The sequence below is a fragment of the Nycticebus coucang genome, chromosome 9 (assembly GCF_027406575.1).
Source record: "Nycticebus coucang isolate mNycCou1 chromosome 9, mNycCou1.pri, whole genome shotgun sequence".
Lineage (NCBI taxonomy): Eukaryota > Metazoa > Chordata > Mammalia > Primates > Lorisidae > Nycticebus > Nycticebus coucang.
Genome location: NC_069788.1, coordinates 81,408,899 through 81,432,182, shown reverse-complemented (window position 1 = coordinate 81,432,182; position 23,284 = coordinate 81,408,899). Strand labels below are relative to the sequence as shown.

The 23,284-nt window shown below is 42.8% G+C and overlaps 1 pseudogene; it reads left to right on the top strand.

The window, feature by feature from the left end:
• Positions 1–23,284, top strand: part of LOC128594761 (band 4.1-like protein 2) — a 36,197-nt pseudogene that overhangs the window by 12,742 nt on the left and 171 nt on the right.

The window sequence follows — 23,284 nt, the reverse complement described above, 5'->3', positions numbered from 1 at the left end:
GTTTGAGGTTGTTGTGAGCTCTGACGTCACAGCACTTCTACAGGGCGACAGCTTGAGACTCTGTCTCAAAAAAAAAGAAAAAAAATTAAGCTTTACATTATTAAATCAAGTTCAAAAATAACAAAGGTCTATTAGCTTTATTAGAATATAGATGATTATGGATGTCATCTATGTTTAATGACTTCTATTTGATTACCATATCTTTAAATAGTCCATTACTATTTACAAAGGGCAAATTTTATTTATTTTTTATTTTATTTTATTATTTTTGTTGAGACAGAGTCTCACTTTGTTACCCTCAATGGAGTGCCATAGTGTCACAGCTCACAGCAATCGCCAACTCTTGGGGTTAAGCGATTTTCTTGCCTCAGCCTCCCAAGTAGCTGGGACTACAGGTGCCCACCACAATACCCAACTTTTTTTGTTGCAGTTGTCACTGCTGTTTTAACTGGTTGGGGCCAGGTTCAAACCCGCCACCTTCGGTATGTGGGGCCGATATCCTACCCATTGAGCCACATGCGCCACCCCCCAAAGGGCAAATTTTATATATTTTGTTTTGCGAATGGTTCACATATATAACAGGCATATAATACTCTAATTTTAGGCCTAAGAAAATGGATTCAGAGAGGTTACTCTCTAAAATGAAGTCGTAGGGTAGCACCTATGGCTCAAGGAGAAGGGTGCCGGTCCCATATGCCAGAGGTGGCGGGTTCAAACCCAACCCCGGCCAAAAAAAATAAAATGAAGTCATTGGCCTGGTGCAATGGCTCACACCTATAATCCTAGCACTCTGGGAGGCTGAAGCAGGTAGATCCCCTAAGCTCAGGAGTTTGAGATCAGCCTGAGCAAAAACAAGACCCCATCTCCAGTAAAAACAGAAAAACTAGTGGGGCGTTATGGATGGCACCTGTAGTCTCAGCTACTTGGGAGGCTAAGGCAAGAAGATTACTTGAGCCCAAGAGTTGGAGGTTGCTGTGAGCTATGATGTCACAGCACTCTAAGACAGAGTAAGACCCTGTCTCAAAAAAAAAAAGAAAGAAGGAAAAAGTAAGTGAGGGGATCAGTTCTCAAACTCAAGGCTAAATAAAATCCAATTTGTATGTGTAATATACATACTACTTTTTTTTGTAGAGACAGAGTCTCACTTTGTCGCTCTAAGTAGAGTGCCGTGGTGTCACATAGCTCACAGCAACCTCCAACTCCTGGGCTTAGGTGATTCTCTAGCTTCAGCCTCCCACGAGTAGCTGGGATTACAGGTACCTGCCACAATGCCCAGCTATTTTGTTGCAGTTTGTACCTGCCACCCTTGGTATATGGGGCTAGCGCCCTACTCACTGAGCCACAGGCACCTCCCACATATTACTTTTTTTTTGAGACTGAGTCTCAAGCTGTCTGCCCTGGGTAGAGTGTCGTGGTGTTATAGCTCACAGCAACCTCCAACTTGGGCTCAAGTGATCATCTTGCCTCAGTTTTTCTATTTTTAGTAGAGATGGGGGTCTCACTATTGCTCAGGCTGTTGTCGAACCCGTGCTCAAGCAATCCACCTGCCTCGGCCTCCCAGAGTGTTAAGATTACAGGTGTGAACCACTTTGCCTGGCAAAAAGTACATATACATTTTAATCTCTTTTTTTTTTGAGACAAAGCCTCAGGCTGTCGCCTTGGGTAGAGTGCTGTGGTGTCACAGCTCACAGCAACCTCAAACTCTTAGGCTTAAAGCGATTCTCTTGCCTCAGCCTCCCAGTAGCTGGGACTACAGGTGCCCGCCACAATGCCTGGCTATTTTTTGTTTGCAGTTGTCAATATTGTTTAGCAGACCAGGGCTGGGCTCAAACCCGCCACCCTTGGTGTATGTGGCCAGCAACCTGCCGACTGGGCTATGGGTGGTGCCTACATTTTAATCTTTTATAAATGGCATGTTATACATACTAATCTGCAACTTATAACCACTGTGCTACAGGTGCTGAGCCTATTTTTCACTTATGTTATGGACAATAGAGTACATATAGATTTATGTATATATTTTTAACAGGTGCTATGTATGTCATTTCCACAATTTATTTAACTAATTCCTTACTGATGGGCATTTAGGTTATTTGGAATTTCTCACTATTAAGAACAATGCTTTGGGGTGGTGCCTGTAGCTCAAAGGGGTAGGGTGCCAGCCCCATATGCTGGAGGTGGGGGGTTCAAGCCCAGTCCCAGCCAAAAACTGCAAAAAAAAAAAAAGAACAATGCTTTGGCCAGGCATGGCTGGCTATGATGACATGTCACTCTTCCAAGGGTGACAAAATTAAGACTCTGTTTCAAAAAAAAAAAAAAAGAAAGAAAGGCCGAGGAGGGTGGCTTGCCTGAGCTCACAGGTTTGAGAACAGCCTGGCATTGTGGCAAGAGTTTGAGGTTGCTATGAGCTATGATGCCACAGCACTCTACCCTCTACTGAGGGTGACAAAGTGAGACTCTGTCTCAAAAAAAAAAAAGAACAATGCTTTAGTGAAAATCCCTGTACATATAATCTTTGTACATTGTGAGAGTAAAGTCCCAGATTTCAGTCCTTGAGTCAACTCACACAACTATAATAAATACTTTGAGAGCAACTGGCAAATTGCCCTCCAAATAATAATAGCAATTTACATTCTCATTAATGGGGAACAGAAGTTAATGTTTCTTAATACTTCTACCACTGAAATCTGTAATATTGGAATCAATTTTATATTGATAGCAATTTTCCAATGTGATAGTAAAAAAATAATTGTTTTAATCTGCATTTCTTTCCTTATTAGAAATGCTACACATCTTTCAGTGGGGAAATTCTTCCCAGGCAGGACACGAAGCTCGGAAGTCACAAACAGAAAACCTAATTAATGCAACTTTTGTGATTTTCTAATATCCTTTGCCTACTTTTTTGTTTCTTACTGGGTTATTGCTCCTTTCTGATTGCAGAGTCTTTTGTTTTGTTTTGTTTTTTGAGACACAGTCTCATGATGATGCCCAGGCTAGAGTACCCTTGTGTCAGCCTATCCCATAGGAACCTCAAATTCCTGGGCTCAAGCCATCTTCCTGCCTCAGCCTCCCAAGGAGCTGGGACTATAGGTGCCCGCCATGACATTCAGCTAATTTTTCTATTTTTGTAGAGGTGGGGTCTCACTGTAGCTCAGGCTGGCCTCAAACTACTGAGCTCAAGGGATCCTCTTGCCTCAGCCTCCCAGAGTACTAGGATTACAGGCAGGAGACACTGAGCCTGGCTCTGACTGCAGAGTTTTTTTTTTTTTTTTTTTTTGTAGAGACAGAGTCTCACTTTATGGCCCTCGGTAGAGTGCCATGGCCTCACACAGCTCACAGCAACCTTCAACTCCTGGGCTTAAGCGATTCTCTTGCCTCAGCCTCCTGAGCAGCTGGGACTACAGGCGCCCGCCATAACGCCCGGCTATTTTTTGGTTGTAGTTTGGCCGGAGCTGGGTTTGAACCCGCCACCTTCAGCATATGGGGCCGGCGCCTTACTGACTGAGCCACAGGCACCACCCTGACTGCAGAGTTTTTATTGTCAAGGATTTTATCCTCTTTTTTTTTTTTTAATTTTATTTAAAACAGTGGAAAACCGGCAAGTGGTCGCGTGTGTTCAATCCGTCTAAACCCGCCCACAACTGTAAGTTCAGTAGCAGCGAGACTGCAAACCAGAAAGGCCTTACCTGTGAACTGTTTTGATGTCCTTGGACTTGGCGCTGAGTTGAACTGCCTTGGGGAAGGCCTGAGCGGGAGTGCGGAGAACTTTGGCCGTTGTCTAGGGCCCCAGTCTGAGCCACTGAGCCAGACGGAGCTAATAGTGTTTGGCGGTGGGTCACACAGAACCATTGTCAGTGATCTGCCCCAGCAAGCTCCGCCCTCAGGGTCCCAGAGCTAGAAACGGGTGGGAGCCGGTAACCCAGCAACCAAGTAGCCTAAGGGTGGGGTCTGAGCCGCCTTGCAGCCCTAACCCTCAGGGGCAGAGTGAGACCGGTTTTGGCACACTGGGTAAGTGGATAGCCACTTCAGCAGTGATTCCAGCGAGAAAGCTGGGAAAGCTTCCGCTCAGCAAGTTTACAAGTTCAAAGTGCCTTTTAAGTGGGCTGAAGAGAGATTTAGGGTGTCTACCTGCTGGGGTTTGAGAAATCAGCAGCCTCCAGTCGTATCAGAACTGTGACTAACATCTCATACCCCAGAAGACCACGTGTTGCCCAGACAATATTCAATAACATATACAAACTGCTTTGTTTTTGGTTGTGTATTTTTTCTTTTTATCTTGTTTGGTTGTTTTTTTTTGTTTGTTTATTTTGACGTTGTTGATGTTCTTTTGTTTTTTAATTTCAATCTTTTCCATACAGATCCCTTTTTCTTTCTCAATTTTTCTAGTTTAATTATAATTTCCCATTGCTGCCTTTTTTAATAACTACAACTTCATTTTTGCTAGTGTTTCTACCGCTATCATTTGGTTTTTCACCCAATTTTATCCCCGTAAAGTTTTCTGTTTGCTTGTTTTGGTTTGATTTATAGCATTGTTGTCTTTCCTCTCTACTTGGTGGAGGTGGGGTACTGTGTCTGATCAGGTTAGCAAAGAGCTGCTGACCTCAAGGGAACCACCCAACTGGGCACCCCCAGAAGGTGGGGGTTTTTTTAAGGTTGTGTCAAAGTACCCTACTGTACACCTATATTGCCCTGTCTCCCTCTTTCTGTGCCTCTCTTCTTTTTGTCAATATTCCTTATCCCCACCCCCTCTCCTTTCTCTATCTTTCTTTTTTTTCTTATCACTCGGTCCTCTTTTCTTTCATCCCTTTTTTGCTCTTCAACCTTCTCACCCTTCTGGTCCTGTAACCCTTAGTCCACAGGCACAAGAACTTAAATAGCAAGAGGAAGTGAAAGGAAAATTAGGGCAAGGAAACAGATAAAAGAAATCACTCATGAGGAAGAATCAGCAGAAAACTCCAGGCAACATGAAGAACCAGTCCAGAACAACCCCGCCAAGGGACCATGAGGTAGCTACTGCAGAGGATTCCACCTATATGGAAATGTTAGGAATGACAGAAAGGAAATTTAGAATACACATGTTGAAAACAATGAAAGAAATGATGGAAACAATGAAGGAAACTGCTAATAAAGTGGAAAATAACCAAAAGGAAATCCAAAAACAGAATCAAATCAGAGATGAACGATATGAAGAATATAAAAAGGATATAGCAGAGCTGAAGGAAATGAAACAGTCAATCAGGGAACTTAAAGATGCAATGGAAAGTATCAGCAACAGGTTAGACCATGCAGAAGAAAGAATTTCAGAGGTAGAAGACAAAGTTTTTGAGATAACTCAGATAGTAAAAGAGGCAGAAAAGAAGAGAGAGAAAGCAGAACATTCACTGTCAGAATTATGGGACTTTATGAAGCGTTCCAACATACGAGTTATAGGAATCCCAGAAGGGGAAGAAGAATGCCCCAGAGGAATGGAAGCCATACTAGAGAATATTATAAAAGAAAATTTCCCAAACATCACCAAAGATTCTGACACACTGCTTTCAGAGGGATATCGGACCCCAGGTCGCCTCAACTCTAACCGAGCTTCTCCAAGACACATTGTGATGAACCTGTCCAAAGTCAAGACAAAAGAAAAGATTCTGCAAGCTGCCAGGAGTAAGCGCCAGTTGACCTACAGGGGCAAATCCATCAGAGTGACCGCAGACTTCTCTAATGAAACTTTCCAAGCAAGAAGACAATGGTCATCTACCTTTCATCTACTTAAACAGAACAATTTTCAGCCCAGAATTCTGTACCCTGCTAAGCTAAGCTTCAAAATTGATGGAGAAATCAAATCATTTACGGATATACAAACATTGAGAAAATTCGCCACAACAAGACCAGCTCTACAGGAAATACTTCAACCTGTTCTGCACACTGACCACCACAATGTATCAGCAGCAAAGTAAGAACTCAGAAATCAAAGGACAGAACCTAACCTCCACACTGATGCAAAAGATAAAACTAAGCAATGGACTCTCACAAAATAAGACAAATAGAATATTACCACACTTATCAATTATCTCCATAAATGTTAATGGCTTGAATTCCCCACTGAAGAGACATAGATTGGCTGACTGGATTAAAAAACACAAGCCATCCATTTGCTGTCTGCAAGAAACACACCTGGCTTCAAAAGACAAATTAAAGCTCCGAGTCAAGGGTTGGAAGACAATTTTTCAGGCAAATGGAATTCAGAAGAAAAGAGGAGTTGCAATCTTATTTTCAGATACATGTGGATTTAAAGCAACTAAAGTCAAAAAAGACAAAGATGGTCACTTTATATTGGTCAAGGGAAAACTACAACAAGAAGACATTTCAATTCTAAATATTTATGCACCCAATTTAAATGCTCCCAGATTCTTGAAGCAGACCTTACTCAGTCTGAGCAATATGATATCTGATAATACCATCATAACAGGGGACTTTAACACACCTCTTACAGAGCTGGACAGATCCTCTAAACAGAAATTAAACAAAGATATAAGAGATTTAAATGAGACCCTAGAACAACTATGCTTGATAGACGCATATAGAACACTCCACCCCAAAGATAAAGAATATACATTCTTCTCATCACCCCATGGAACATTCTCCAAAATTGATCATATCCTGGGACACAAAACAAATATCAACAGAATCAAAAGAATTGAAATTTTACCTTGTATCTTTTCAGACCATAAGGCACTAAAGGTGGAACTCAACTCTAACAAAAATGCTCGACCCCACCCAAAGGCATGGAAATTAAACAATCTTCTGTTGAATAACAGATGGGTGCAGGAAGAAATAAAACAGGAAATCATTAACTTCCTTGAGCATAACAACAATGAAGACACAAGCTACCAAAACCTGTGGGATACTGCAAAAGCAGTTTTGAGAGGAAAATTCATCGCTTTAGATGCCTACATTCGAAAAACAGAAAGAGAGCGCATCAACAATCTCACAAGAGATCTTATGGAATTGGAAAAAGAAGAACAATCTAAGCCTAAACTCAGTAGAAGAAAAGAAATATCCAAAATCAAATCAGAGATCAATGAAATTGAAAACAAAAGAATCATTCAGAAAATTAATGAAACAAGGAGTTGGTTTTTTGAAAAAATAAATAAAATAGATAAACCATTGGCCAGACTAACTAGAAATAGAAAAGTAAAATCTCTAGTAACCTCAATCAGAAACGATAAAGGGGAAATAACAACTGATCCCACAGAGATACAAGAGATCATCTCTGAATACTACCAGAAACTCTATGCCCAGAAATTTGACAATGTGAAGGAAATGGATCAATATTTGGAATCACATCCTCTCCCTAGACTTAGCCAGGAAGAAATAGACCTCCTGAACAGACCAATTTCAAGCACTGAGATCAAAGAAACAATAAAAAAGCTTCCAACTAAAAAATGCCCTGGTCCAGATGGCTTCGCTCCAGAATTCTATCAAACCTTCAAGGAAGAGCTTATTCCTGTACTGCAGAAATTATTCCAAAAAACTGAGGAAGAAGGAATCTTCCCCAACACATTCTATGAAGCAAACATCACCCTGATACCAAAACCAGGAAAAGACCCAAACAAAAAGGGGAATTTCAGACCAATCTCACTCATGAATATAGATGGAAAAATTCTCAACAAAATCCTAGCCAATAGATTACAGCTTATCATCAAAAAAGTCATTCATCATGATTAAGTAGGCTTCATCCCAGGGATGCAAGGCTGGTTTAACATACGCAAGTCCATAAACGTTATCCACCATATTAACAGAGGTAAAAATAAAGATCACATGATCCTCTCAATAGATGCAGAAAAAGCATTTGATAAAATCCAGCATCCTTTTCTAATTAGAACACTGAAGAGTATGGGCATAGGTGGCACATTTCTAAAACTGATTGAAGCTATCTATGACAAACCCACAGCCAATATTTTACTGAATGGAATAAAACTGAAAGCTTTTCCTCTTAGAACTGGAACCAGACAAGGTTGTCCTCTGTCACCTTTACTATTCAACATAGTGCTGGAAGTTCTAGCCAATACAATTTGGCAAGACAAGGAAATAAAGGGAATCCAAATGGGAGCAGAGGAGTTCAAACTCTCCCTCTTTGCTGACGACATGATCTTATACTTAGAGAATCCCAAAGACTCAACCACAAGACTCCTAGAAGTCATCAAAAAATACAGTAATGTTTCAGGATATAAAATCAATGTCCACAAGTCAGTAGCCTTTGTGTACACCAATAACAGTCAAGATGAGAAGCTAATTAAGGACACAACTCCCTTCACCATAGTTTCAAAGAAAATGAAATACCTAGGAATATACCTAACGAAGGAGGTCAAGGACCTCTATAAAGAAAACTATGAACTCCTCAGAAAGGAAATAGCAGAGGATATTAACAAATGGAAGAACATACCATGCTCATGGATGGGAAGAATCAACATTGTTAAAATGTCTATACTTCCCAAAGCAATCTACCTGTTCAATGCCATTCCTATCAAAGTACCTACATCGTACTTTCAAGATTTGGAAAAAATGATTCTGCGTTTTGTATGGAACTGGAAAAAACCCCGTATAGCTAAGGCAGTTCTTAGTAACAAAAATAAAGCTGGGGGCATCAGCATACCAGATTTTAGTCTGTACTACAAAGCCATAGTGCTCAAGACAGCATGGTACTGGCACAAAAACAGAGACATAGACACTTGGAATCGAATTGAACACCAAGAAATGAAACTAACATCTTACAACCACCTAATCTTCGATAAACCAAACAAGAACTTACCTTGGGGGAAAGACTCCCTATTCAATAAATGGTGTTGGGAGAATTGGATGTCTACATGTAAAAGACTGAAACTGGACCCACACCTTTCCCCACTCACAAAAATTGATTCAAGATGGATAAAGGACTTAAATTTAAGGCATGAAACAATAAAAATCCTCAAAGAAAGCATAGGAAAAACATTGGAAGATATTGGCCTGGGGGAAGACTTCATGAAGAAGACTGCCATGGCAATTGCAACAACAACAAAAATAAACAAATGGGACTTCATTAAACTGAAAAGCTTCTGTACAGCTAAGGAGACAATAACCAAAGCAAAGAGACAACCCACACAATGGGAAAAGATATTTGCATATTTTCAATCAGACAAAAGCTTGATAACGAGGATCTATAGAGAACTCAAATTAATCCACATGACAAAAGACAACAATCCCTTATATCAATGGGCAAGAGACATGAATAGAACTTTCTCTAAAGACGACAGACGAATGGCTAACAAACACATGAAAAAATGTTCATCATCTCTATATATTAGAGAAATGCAAATCAAAACATCCCTGAGATATCATCTAACCCCAGTGAGAATGGCCCACATCACAAAATCTCAAAACTGCAGATGCTGGCGTGGATGTGGAGAGAAGGGAACACTTTTACACTGCTGGTGGGACTGCAAACTAGTACAACCTTTCTGGAAGAAAGTATGGAGAAACCTCAAAGCACTCAACCTAGACCTCCCATTCGATCCTGCAATCCCATTACTGGGTATCTACCCAGAAGGAAAAAAATCCTTTTATCATAAGGACACTTGTACTAGACTGTTTATTGCGGCTCAATTTACAATCGCCAAAATGTGGAAACAGCCTAAATGCCCACCAACCCAGGAATGGATTAACAAGCTGTGGTATATGTATACCATGGAATACTATTCAGCTATTAAAAAAAATGGAGAATTTACATCCTTCATATTAACCTGGATGGAAGTGGAAGACATTATTCTTAGTAAAGCATCACAAGAATGGAGAAGCATGAATCCTATGTACTCAATCTTGATATGAGGACAATTAATGACAATTAAGGTTATGGGGGGGGGAAGCAGAAAGAGGGATGGAGGGAGGGGGGTGGGGCCTTAGTGTGTGTCACACTTTATGGGGGCAAGACATGATTGCAAGAGGGACTTTACCTAACAATTGCAATCAGTGTAACTGGCTTATTGTACCCTCAATGAATCCCCAACAATAAAAAAAAAAAAATAATAATAATAATTTTATTTATTTATTTATTTTTTTGTAGAGACAGAGTCTCACTTTATGGCCCTCAGTAGGGTGCTGTGGTGTCACACAGCTCATAGCAACCTCCAACTCCTGGGCTTAAGCGATTCTCTTGCCTCAGCCTCCCGAGTAGCTGGGACTACAGGTGCCCGCCACAACGCCCAGCTATTTTTTTGTTGCAGTTTGGCCGGGGCCGGGTTTGAACCCGCCACCCTCGGTATATGGGGCCGGCGCCTTACTGAGTGAGCCACAGGCACCGCCCAAGGATTTTATCCTCTTGCCATATGTATTACGAATAGTTTTTCCAAGTTTGTCTGTCATTTTATATGGGGTTTTGTGTCATGCAAGATATAAAAATATTCTATCACTTCTGAGTAAAAGGATGAAGTGTTTTCATTGAATTATTTTGTTTTGTTTCTTCAGAGTTTTACAGTACTCTTTGAAGTAGTTTCTAAAAACTTTATATATTCAGAGACACTGTGTAGCTCATTTCACAGAGCTCTATTCAGGTTGACTGCAAGACAGTTTACTTCCTTACTTTACTTTAAGTAAAGATATAACTATGTGTGTATATATATATATATAAATTGTATATATTAGAAACTGTGATAAGTGCTATAAAGGAAATAACAATGCTATAAAATAAAGTGACCTAATTCATTTATCTATTACTATTTTTTTCTTGGATTTGACTTTACAAATGGAAGCAACAGGTGACATAATGGTGTGGTGTGTACTAGCAATTGTGAGTTTTTTCTTTTATCTTACTTTCTTATTGTGAATGTGACATTTTCTTCTATTGTATTTAGTTACTATTTTGACATGAGAAAATTGCTGATGTCTGAATACCAACTTTATGACTGGCTATGCTAGTACATTTTCTTTTTCTTTTTTGTGAGACAGAGTCTCACTATGTCACCCTTATCGAGTGTTGTGGCCTCACAGCTCACAGCTACCTCAAACTCTTGGGTTTAAGCAATTCTTTTGCTTCAGCCTCTTGAGTAGCTGGGGCTACAGGCGCCTGCCACAATGCCCGGCTGGGTTTTTTTTTTAACTGTTGTTGTAGTTGTTATTGTTGTTCAGCAGGCCTGGGCTGAGTTCGAACTCACCAGCCCTGGTGTATGTGGCCAGTGCCCTAACCACTGAGCTATGGGCGCCGAGCCGGCTATTACATTTTCTTATTGTTTCTTTTTTTTTTTTTTTGTAGAGACAGTCTCACTTTATGGCCCTCGGTAGAGTGCCATGGCCTCACACAGCTCACAGCAACCTCCAACTCCTGGGCTTAAGCGATTCTCTTGCCTCAGCCTCCCGAGTAGCTGGGACTACAGGCGCCCACCACAATGCCCGGCTATTTTTTGGTTGCAGTTTGGCTGGGGCCGGGTTTGAACCCACCACCCTCGGTATATGGGGCCGGCACCCCACCGACTGAGCCACAGGCGCCGCCCTTCTTATTGTTTCTTAATAGTTTCTTAGTCAATCCTTTTAGGTTTTCCAATTTATTATCATATATGAATAAGGATAATTTCATTTTAAACTTTCGTTTACTGCACTGTCTAGCACTTCTAACACAATGTTAAACAATGGGATCATGAATTTCATGTCATGTCTTTTGACCTTAAGTCCAGTGCTTCGGGGGGGGGGGGCGGGGTATACATTCAATCCGCTAGTTATTGAGCACCAAACACCTACAAAGAATTGTTCTAGATAAGAAAGTCATGGTAAGAAAAATAAATCATTCAGGGCGGCGCCTGTGGCTCAGTGAGTAGGGCGCCGGCCCCATATGCCGAGGGTGGAGCGTTCAAACCCAGCCCCGGCCAAACTGCAACCAAAAAATAGCCGGGCGTTGTGGCGGGCGCCTGTAGTCCCAGCTGCTTGGGAGGCTGAGGCAAGAGAATCGCGTAAGCCCAAGAGTTAGAGGTTGCTGTGAGCCGTGTGACGCCACGGCACTCTACCCGAGGGCGGTACAGTGAGACTCTTGTCTCTACAAAAAAAAAAAAAAAGAAAAATAAATCATTCAATGCCCAAATTTATAAACTTTTCTTATTCAGATCTTCAGCCAAATGAGTACTCATTTATAATTCTTGTGCCATTAAAAAGTCTTCTGCAACTTTAATATTCTATTCAACTAAGCTGAAATGTGACCCTAAGAAATTATTCTTCAAGGACAACACAGTGTTTTCTTTTTTTGTTTGTTTGTTTTTTGTTTTTTTTTTTTGTAGAGACAGAGTCTCACTTTATGGCCCTCGGTAGAGTGCCCTGGCATCACACAGCTCACAGCAACCTCCAACTCCTGGGCTTAAGCGATTCTCTTGCCTCAGCCTCCCAAGTAGCTGGGACTACAGGCGCCTGCCACAACGCCCGGCTATTTTTTGGTTGCAGTTTGGCCGGGGCTGGGTTCGAACCCGCCACCCTTGGTATATGGGGCTGGCGCCCTACCGACTGAGCCACAGGCGCCGCCCCTTGTTGTTTTTTTTTTAGGATGAGGGAAGTGGAATGAGCTAGGGCTAAGGAATTGAGTGAACAATGGGCAGAACAGATATTTACCTGAAAGCCAAATACCTAAAATAAATAAGAGGCTGAAATTCCCACAAGAAGCTAGAAGCAGAGCTATCTGAAATGCAGAGTTTAACCATAGGGGTAGGATATGAGAACAAAAAGCATAATTGAACATTTTTCAAGTATATGAACTGCAATCATGTGTAGGTAACAATTTAGTAAGATGAGAGAGCAATGTAATAAATGTCATAACAAAGGATTAACATGAGGAGCTAAAAGAGAATGTTTCTCAAAGGAGATGAATCATTGATTTGGCAAGGATGTATTGAGTACTTATTGAATGTCAGCCCCCAATCTATATACAGAATACTGAACAAAAAAGACAGAATCTCTGTTTCCAAAAAGCTTATAGTTTACTGAGGGAGGTGGATGTTATTTAAGTAAAGAAATAACTACCCCGTTCCCCAAAAATAAGACATCCTCCGAAAATAAGACCTACTTACAGGAAAGATAAGATGTCCCCTGAAAATAAGACCTAGCGCATCTTTGGGAGCACACCTTAAAATAAGACACTGTCTTATTTTCGGGGAAACAGTGTGTGTGTGTGTATATATATATATAAATTGTATTTATTAGAAACTGTGATAAGTGCTATAAAGGAAATAACAATGCTATGATAAAATAAAGTGACCTGATTCATTTATCTATTACTATTTTTTTCTTGGATTTGACTTTACAAATGGAAGCAACAGGCGACATAATTCAGATTTGGGTTGTCAGGGAAAGCCTCTCTGAAAAAGCAGCCTTTCTAGTGTGAGCTACCTCGCATGGCCTCTCCTGAATTTCTTTTTTTTTTTTTTTTTTGTAGAGACAGAGTCTCACTGTACCACCCTCGGGTAGAGTGCCGTGGCGTCACACGGCTCACAGCAACCTCTAGCTCTTGGGCTTCCGCGATTCTCTCGCCTCAGCCTCTGGAGCAGCTGGCTCTCCTGAATTTCTATTCCTCACATTGCTCACAAGCTGAGTGATAAGGTTTCTCCTGTAAGAAAGGTGGGTTTGGGTGGGTGCAGTGGCTCATACTTGTAATTCTAGCATTCTGGGAGGCCCAGGCGGGTGGATTGCTTGAGCTTAGGAGTTTGAGACCAGCCTGAGCCAGAGCAAGACCCTGTCTCTAAAAATAGCCAGACGTTGTGGCTAGTGCCTGTAGTCTCAGTTACTTGGGGGGCTGAGGCAAGAGAATCTCTTGAGTCCAAGAGTTTGAGGTTGCTGTGAGCTATGATGCCATCGCACTCTATAGGGGGCAACAAAGTGAGATTTTTGTCTCAAAAAAAAGAATGTCTGCACTTTTTCTCCACTCTCTTATCTAATGAGTAAAGTACGTAGCCATTCAGAACTGCAACTTCTATCATCTAGAAGAATAATTTTTTCCATTTGTAGGAACTCCTTGTAAATCTGTAACATCCATAGTAAGATCAGCTCTATCAACTCTTCCATAAACTGTGTGTTCTAAAATAACTGTCAGTTTTCAAATTGAACAAGCTGTTTCTTCCTATAACCAGTGATCAACTGTATTTGAGGACCAAAGAATGTACTGTCCATTGTCACTAACCTTTTGTCTCGGAATGAGAGGCACATAATTTTCATATCACATTAATAGGCACATAATTCATATTCCTGAGGCTTCTTCCTTTTCAGGTTACTTGGAAAATCCTTCCAAGAAGCCATACTATTCTTGTTGTATGTATTTTCATTTTATGCAATTCCTGAGCAAGCTGAGAGGTTGTATAGAACCTGTCAGTGTAGATGTGATAACCCGAACCACTCGTACGTAAAATGAATCACGGGTGGCGCCTGTGGCTCAAGGAGTAGGGTGCCGGTCCCATGTGCCGGAGGTGGCGGGTTCAAACCCAGCCCTGGCCAAAAACCACGAAAAAAAAAAAAAAAAAAAGAAAAGAAATTTAAACTCTACCAGTTTACCAGTAAAATGAATCACTATTTAAGACATAAATGGCAAATCAGGATGAATAAGACTTTATGTTGTTGTGTTGCCATAATAGGGAATGTGAGAAAATACGTAACCATTTTGAAAATCACAGAGGCAAAACATTCGTAGGCCCCACATAGAAAGCTCCTTTGGAGTGTAGCACTTGAATCTGTCCTCTGAAACCTACTATGTTCTCATGTATAGCCACATTTCTTCTCAGTACATAAAGTTCTTTGCATTTATTGGCAATATACTCACTAACTTCTTCACTTTGCTCCCTCGGGTATGCATACTCCCTTGAGCTCTGACAGGGGGAACTAAAAGCAGCATCCAAAACTTGAAAACTGAAGATGAGAGAAAACATCCTTTTTTTTTCTTTGTGAGAGAAAATCTCACTTTGTTGCTCTTGGTAGAGTGCCATGGCGTTACAGCTTACAGCAATCTCAAACTCTTGGGCTCAGGCAATTCTCTTGCCTCAGCCTCCCAAGTAGCTGGGAGTACAGGTGCCCACCACTATGCCGGCTATTTTTAGAAATGAAGTTTCACTCTAGCTCAGGCTGGTCTCGAACCTGTGAGCTCAGGCAATTCACCCACCTCAGCCTCCCAGAGTACTGGGATTACAGGTGTGAGCCACCGTGCCCAGCCCAAGAGAACATTCTTGAAGAATGGGTTCAGTTTAGCCAGTCTTTGGTAAAATAGTCAACTAATTGTGCCTTCAAATTCAGAGCCATGTTCAGTATTACAGCAAAGAATGCCTTCATTTCTTCTGACGAAACATCTTCCTATGAGTGCCACATTGAGTGTTCTGTTAGTGGAGTCACCTTCTGTATTTTTTCCATGGCATACATATTTGTCTAGGTCACAATTTCACCAACAAGATCATCTGAGAAAAAGAGCTGGAAAAATTTTCAGTTTTTGGCTGAGCACTTTGAGGAAGGGTGAGTTCCTGTTGTGTGACAGAACACAGGAACTTTGTAAGATTACCATCACATCACAATAAACCTTTCAGCTACTTATTACAGGTTAGATATTTTCATCAATTTCTTCTTCACCACTAGCTTCAGATTCACTGGAACTAATGTTACTGCATATAGGAAGAGTTTCTTCATACTCACTTTCATCACTAAACTCTCCTTCAACCTCACTATCCTCAAAAATCACCATATCTGGGTGGCGCCTGTGGCTCAGTGGGTAGGGTGCCGGCCCCATATACCAAGGGTGGCAGGTTTGAACCCCGCCCCAGCCAAACTGCAACAAAAAATAGCCGGGCGTTGTGGTGGGCGCTTGTAGTCCCAGCTACTCAGGAGGCTGAGGCAAGAGAATTGCCTAGAGCTGGAGGTTGCTGTGAGCTATGACGCCACCGCACTCTGCCGAGGGTGACAAAGTAAGACTCTATCTCAAAAAAAGAAAATCGCCATATCATCATCACTTACACACCTTCTCCCTGCCATTTCCCTAAAAGCACAACTGTGAGAATATAACACAAAATCACCTTTTCACATCACAACACATGGCCTGCGCTATCAGTTGGCTAGAGTCTGCCCTACATGAGGAAACACATCAGGCAGGCTCCAAAAGCAGAGCAGCGAACAAATGCAATAAAAAGTATGGGACATTTTCTGACCCTGGAGTAGAACAGGAAAATCATTATGTCAGACTAGAATTTAAAATCTCCTCTCTTGGCTTGGCGACTGTAGCACAGTGGTTATTGTGCCAGCCACATGCAACAGAGCCTGGTGGGTTTGAACCCAGCCCGAGCCAGCTAAACAATGACAACTGCAAGAAAAAATAGCCAGGTGTTGTGGTGGGTGCCTATAGTCCCAGCTACTTAGGAGGCTGAGGCAAGAGAATCGCTTAAGCCCAAGAGTTTGAGGTTGCTGTGAGCTGTGACACCATGCTACTCTACCAGGGCAACATAGTGAGACTCTGTCGCAAAAAAACAAAACAAAACAAAACTCCTCTCTTTCCTGTTTAAGGCTCTCAGAAAAAGTTAGAAATTGTTATTGAGGGTATTAAGCTTGAACGTTCCTGTTCTAATCTCTACAAGGATAAAATCTACAATGCTTACTGGGCTGCTTGGATAAGCTGTTGTTTTACTGGAGGAGCTTAACAATGAAAACAAAGCTAATACAAGTTCTATCCACAAAAAGTGACGTCCTAATTTGGGCTCAGTCCTAAGATATTTAAGTAATAATTCAGTTTGTTCTGTGTCTGTGAAAAAATGTCACAGCCCTGTGACAACTGATTCTTCTTCCTCCTTTTTTTTTTTTTGAGACAAAGTTTCCCTTTGTCACCCCTGGTAGAGTGCTGTAGCATTATACATCACAACAACCTCAAACTCCTGGGCTTAAATGATTCTCTTCCCTCAGCCTCCTGAATAGCCAGGACTATAGGCGCCTGTCACAACACCTGGCCATTTTTAGAGATGGGGTCTTGCTCTGGCTCAGGCTAGTCTCGAACCTGTGAGCTCAGGCAATCCACCCACCTCAGCCTCCCAAGTGCTGGGATTATAGGCATGAGCCACTTGCACCTGGCACCTGGCCTGATTCTTCTCTTCCTATAGTTTTTCCTTTATTATTACGGCTTAGAACCTATATTTCAGTTGTAGTCCTATAATCTAAGTGATTTTTCAACTGGTATGCCATGAGAGGATTTTAGGTGTGCTGCAAAAAAAATTATTTTTTTGAGACAGAGTCTCACTATGTTGCCCTATGTAGAGTGCTGTGGCATCACAACTCGCAGCAACTTCAAACTCTTGGGCTTAGCAATTCTCTTGCCTCAGCCTCTCAAGTAGCTGGGATTACAAGCGCCCAACACAATGCCTGGCTATATTTTTTGTTGTTGTTTTTGTCATTGTTGTTCAGCAGGCCTGGGAGGGTTCAAATCCGTCAGCTTTGGTGCATGTAGCTGACACCCTAAACACTGAGCTACAGGTGCCAAGCCTGCTGCAAAAATTTTTAAAGATCATTAAGTTATTTTTTTTTAATTATTATTATTTTTTTTAGAGACAGAGTTTCACTTTATCACCCTCGGTAGAGTGCCATGGCATCACAGCTCACAGCAACCTCCAACTCCTGGGTTTAGGCTATTCTCTTGCCTCAGCCTCCCAAGTAGCTGGGACTACAGGCGCCCGCCACAACACCCGGCTATTTTTTTGTTGCAGTGTGGCCGGGCCGGGTTTGAACCCGCCACCCTCGGTATATGGGGCCGGCACCTTACCGACTGAGCCACAGGTGCCGCCCCTGGCTATTTTTTTGTTGCAATTTGGCCGGGGCTGGGTTTGAATCCACCACCCTCGGTATATGGGGCCGGCACCCTACTCACTGAGCCACAGGTGTCGTCCCTCATTAAGTTATTTTTGAAAGAAGTTTAAGACAGTAAGTATATATTTTTTTCACTTTTTTTGATCAACACAATTTAAGTGTACCACAGAAGTTTAACTATAGGTTCAAGTGTGCTGTGAGATAAAGGTTGAAAAACACTGGTCTAAGACAATTAAAACAGCCCACAAGGAGTTATATTTATTTGAGGGGATGGGCAGGTAATAGCTGTTGAGTCTTTCAAGGCTAGGATTGGAAAGAGCAGTTAATAGGTAAAGGCTTTTGGGCAGCTCCTGTGGCTCAGTGGGTAGGGTGCTGGTTTCATATACCGAGGGTGGTGGGTTGGAACCTGGCCCTGGCCAGCTAAAATAGCAGTGACAACTGCAACAAATAATAGCTGGGCATTGTGATGGGCACCTGTAGTCCCAGCTACTGGGGAGGCTGAGGCAAGAGAATCGTCTAAGCCTAAGAGTTGGAGGTTGCTGTGAGCTGTGATGCAACAGCACTCTATTGACGGCAATAAAGTGAGACTCTGTCTCAAAAAAAAAAAAAAAAGGTAAAGATTTTTTTTTTAAGAGAATCTCACTTGGTCATCCTCCATAGGGTGCTGTGGCATCACAGCTCACAGCAACCTCAGACTCTTTTGCTTAAGCAATTATCTTGCCTTAGCCTCCCAAGTAGCTGGGACTAAAGGCACCTGCTACAATGCCTGGCTATTTTTCTGTTGTTGTTGCAGTTGCTATTGTTTTAGCAGGCTCTAGCGGTTCAAATCCACTAGCTCTGGTGTATGTGGCCAGCGACCTACCCACTGAGCTACGGGTGACCCCCGGTAAAGGTGTGATTTTTGAGACAGCATCTTGTTCTGTCTCTCAGGGTGAAGTGCAGTGGCACAATCATAGCTCACTGCAGCCTTGAAGTCCTGGGCAAAAGCAATCCTCCTACCTCAGCCTCCTGAGTAGCGAGGACTAAAGGCATGTACCACCATGTCTCACTAATTTTTTATTTTTTTGTTGAAATGTGATCTCACACTCCTGGCTTCCCAAAGTAGTGGGATTATAGGTGTGAGCCACTGCACTGGACCTGTTGTGTGGGCCTACTGTATACAAGTTTTGTATGGACATGCTTTGATTTTTTTTTTTCGTTGTTGCAGTTTTTGGCTGGGGCCGGGTTTGAACCCCCCACCTCCAATATATGGGGCTGGAGCCCTACTCCTTTAGCCACAGGCGCTACCCTGACTTTTTTTTCTTTTTGAGACAGAGTCTCACTAAGTTGTCCTCAGTGTAGTGTGGTTAAGCGATTCTCTTGCCTCAGTCTCCCAAGTAGCTAGGACTACAGGAGCCTACCACAGTGCCCGGCAATTTTTTAGAAATGGGTTCTCACTCTGGCTCAGGCTGGTCTCAAACCTGTGAGCTCAGTCAATCCACCCCCCCCACCCCCTACCCCCCGGCCTCCCAGAATGCTAGAATTACAGGTATTAGAGTCACTGTGCCAGGCCAACATGTTTTGATTTCTCTTGGGTATATGCTTAGATGTTAGATGTGGAAATATTGGGTCATATGGTAATTGTTTAAACTTTTAAGGAATTGCCAGATTATTTTCTATAATGGCTCTATGGTTTTTCATTCCTACCAGCACTATGTATGAGGATTTGAATTTTTCCATATCTTCACCAATACTTGTTATTATCTTTTTGATTATAGCCATCTTAATGTATATGAAGTGGTATCTCATTGTGGTTTTGTTTGCATTTCCCAGACAGCTAATTGTGCCTCTTTTCATATGCTTATTGGCCATTAAAGTCTGTTCACATTCTCTGCCCATTTTAAAATTAGGTTATTTGTCTTTTGAGTTGTTAGAGTTGTTTAATTCTGGATATAAATGCCTTTTTAGCAACTGTGGCTCAGTGAACAGGGCACCGGCCCCATATACCGAGGGTGGCAGGTTCGAAACCGGCCCCCGCCAAACTGCAACAAAGAAATAGCTGGGTATTGTGGCGGGCGGCTATAGTCCCAGCTACTCGGGAGGCTGAGGCAAGAGAATCGCCTAAGCTCAAGAGCTGGAGGTTGCTGTGAGCTGTGACGCCAAAGCACTCTACTGAGTGCGACAAAATGAGACTCTGCACCTGTGGTTCAGTGGGTAAGGTGCTGGCCCCATATACCGAGGGTGGTGGGTTCAAACCCAGCCCCGGCCAAACTGCAACAACAAAAAAATAGCCGGGGGCGGTGCCTGTGGCTCAGTTGGTAGGGCCCCGGCCCCATATACTGAGGGTGGCGGGTTCAAACCTGGCCCCGGCCAAACTGCAACCAAAAAATAGCCGGGCGTTGTGGCGGGCGCCTGTAGTCCCAGCTACTCTGGAGGCTGAGGCAAGAGAATCGCTTAAGCCCAGGAGTTGGAGGTTGCTGTGAGCTGCGTGAGGTCATGGCACTCTACAGAGGGTCATAAAGTCAGACTCTGTCTCTACAAAAAAAAAAAAAAATAGCTGGGCGTTGTGGTGGGTGCCTGTAATCCCAGCTACTGGGGAGGCTAAGGCAAGAGAATCGCCTAAGCCAAAGGATTTGGAGGTTGCTGTGAGCTGTGACACCACAGCATTCTACCGAGGGTTAGTAAGTGAGACTCTGTCTCAAAATAAATAAATAAAATAAATGTTTTCCAGAGATAATGATTTGCAAGTATTTTCTCACAGTTTGTGGGTTGTCTTTTCTAGTTTTGAGTTTAAAAAAAATAATCTTTATTTATTTATTTTTTTGAGATGGAGTCTCACTCTGTTGTCCAGGCTAGAGTGCTATGTTGTGTCAGCCTGTCTCACAGCAACTTCACACTTCTGGGTTCAAGAGATCCTCCTACCTCAGCCTCCAGAGTAGGTAGGACTACTGGTGCCTGCCACAATGCCTGGCTAGTTTTTTTTTGGTTTGTTTTTTTTAAGAGACAGAGTCTCACTCTGCCGCCCTTCGTAGACTGCCCTGGTACATCTCACAGTACAGCTCACAGTAACCTCTTGGGCTTAGGCGATTCTCTTATCTCAGCCTCCCTAGTAGCTGGGACTACAGACGCCTGCCACAGCACCCGGCTATTTTTGTTGTTGTTTGAGTTTGGCCAGAGCTGGGTTCGAACCCACCACGCTTGGTATGTGGGGCCAGCGCCCTACTCATTGAGCCACAGGCACCGCCCTGCCTGGCTAGTTTTTTCTACTTTTAGTAGAGATAGGGTCTCACTCTTGCTCAGGTGGGTCTCAGACTCCTGAGCTCAAGGGATCCTCTTGTCTAGGCCTCCCAGAGTGCTAGGATTACAGGCCTGAGCTACATCTGGCCTTTTAAGTATCTTAATGGATTAATCTCTGAATCCGAAAAACAATAAATTTGGCCTAAAGTGAACATTCTGTATGTATTAAGTAGCATTAAAAAAAAAGTGGTATGTTGGGCGGCGCCTGTGGCTCAGTGAGTGGGGCGCCGGCCCCATATGCCGAGGGTGGCGGTTTCGGACCCAGCCCTGGCCAAACTGCAACAGAAAAATAGCCGGGTGTTGTGGCGGGCGCCTGTAGTCCCAGCTGCTCGGGAGGCTGAGGCAGGAGAATCGCGTAAGCCCAAGAGTTAGAGGTTGCTGTGAGCCGTGTGACGCCATGGCACTCTACCGGAGGGCGGTACCGTGAGACTCTGTCTCTACAAAAAAAAAAAAAAAAGTGGTATGTTTTAAGTGATAACACTTTAACTTTTGGGATGCAGAGGTGAGAGTATCACTTGAGATCTGGAGTTTGAGGTTGCAGGGAGCTATGATAATACCACTGCACTCTAGCATGGGCAACAGACCAAGATCCTACCTCACTCTCCACCCTCCCCTCCAAAAAATACCAACCAAAAATTATAACAGAAATGTTTTAATATCTTAGGGATCTATTAAGTAGAACTTAAGTGATTTTTTTGGGGGGGCCAATATGTACAAAGGTTACAGTTGTTAGTGTCAAATGCATTATTACATCACCGGCAGTTTCTACTGGCATATACTTGCTTTGCAATACAGAAGATATTTATGATTTAGACTCCTCCTACTTTAGAATTTACCTCCTTCCACTTCTTTTGTGACCCTCCTAACTTTCAGGAATAGTATTTCCTTCTTGGTGTCACAAATATTGGCTTTTCTTCTAGAATTCTACTAGAATGTTTCTGTCATTTTAGAAACTTTCTTATCTAGTGCAACATGCCAGGAAACCCAGGTATACATAGTGAGTGAATAATCTTACTTAAACACGCATGTCCGTCCTTACATAGGTCACATGCATACAACTGTGCCTATGGATTTCCTAGTAAACAATTCACAGATTCCATTTGAGTCTTTTTTTTTTTTTTTTCAATTTAATCAATTACCTCGGCTGGCATTCTTCCTTTCTTTCTTTTCTTTTTTTTTTTTTTTTTTTTTTTGTAGAGACAGAGTCTCACTTTATGGCCCTCAGTAGAGTGCCATGGCCTCACACAGCTCACAGCAACCTCCAACTCCTGGGCTTAAGCGATTCTCTTGCCTCAGCCTCCCGAGTAGCTGGGACCACAGGCGCCCGCCACAACGCCCGGCCATTTTTTGGTTGCAGTTTGGCCGGGGCCGGGCTCGAACCCGCCACCCTCGGTATATGGGGCCGGCGCCTCACCGACTGAGCCACAGGCGCCGCCCTCTTCCTTTCTTTCTTTGGGATGCCACAGCATCCTTTTCTCCTTCCCCCCACCCCGTCTCCCTTCTCATTCCCTGCTCTCTCCTCTCACTCTTTCACATCTCATCCTTCCCCACTCTCTTCCCTTTATCTAACATAAAAATAAACTTATGCTTTTATATCCCGAAAAAAAATACCTCTAATTTTATTAAGAACTCTTGATAAACTACTGTGAGAGAAGTAAATGCTGCGTAGATTGAGTCTCTATTTCTCAAAGCTGTTCCCCGCCCCTACTCCTTTTCTCTGAACACCCGATGAAGACAAACTTTAGATATGAAGCAGAGAAGTCCCAACACAATCTACTTTCTTTAAAATTAGCCAAGGTCACTATAGATTGGTGTAAGATGTTTGACTTGCAAATACATACCTTGTACCCCCACCCCGCCTAAAAAAAAGAAAAAAAAAGAGGATGAAGCGTAAAACTTGAACTTTCCGGTGCCTTTTCAGACACTGACTCAAGGAGGAGCACAGGTATCCAGACAGTCCCGCGGGTCCACTTCAGCCCTCCGAGCGACACAGAACCGGTCCCGAACAGAGCACGCAGGCGAGACCGAATGGCTCTCGCCCCAACGGCATCCACTCTCCGCTCAGGGTGCCCCACGGGCTGATCGCCGATCCCAAAGCCGATGGCAGTCGAGGCTACGCTCGCCCACCGCTCTTTAGGGTCCTGGGGCCCCTCAGAACAGGGCCGGAAACAGTTGAGTTCACTTCAGTACTCCCGATGGC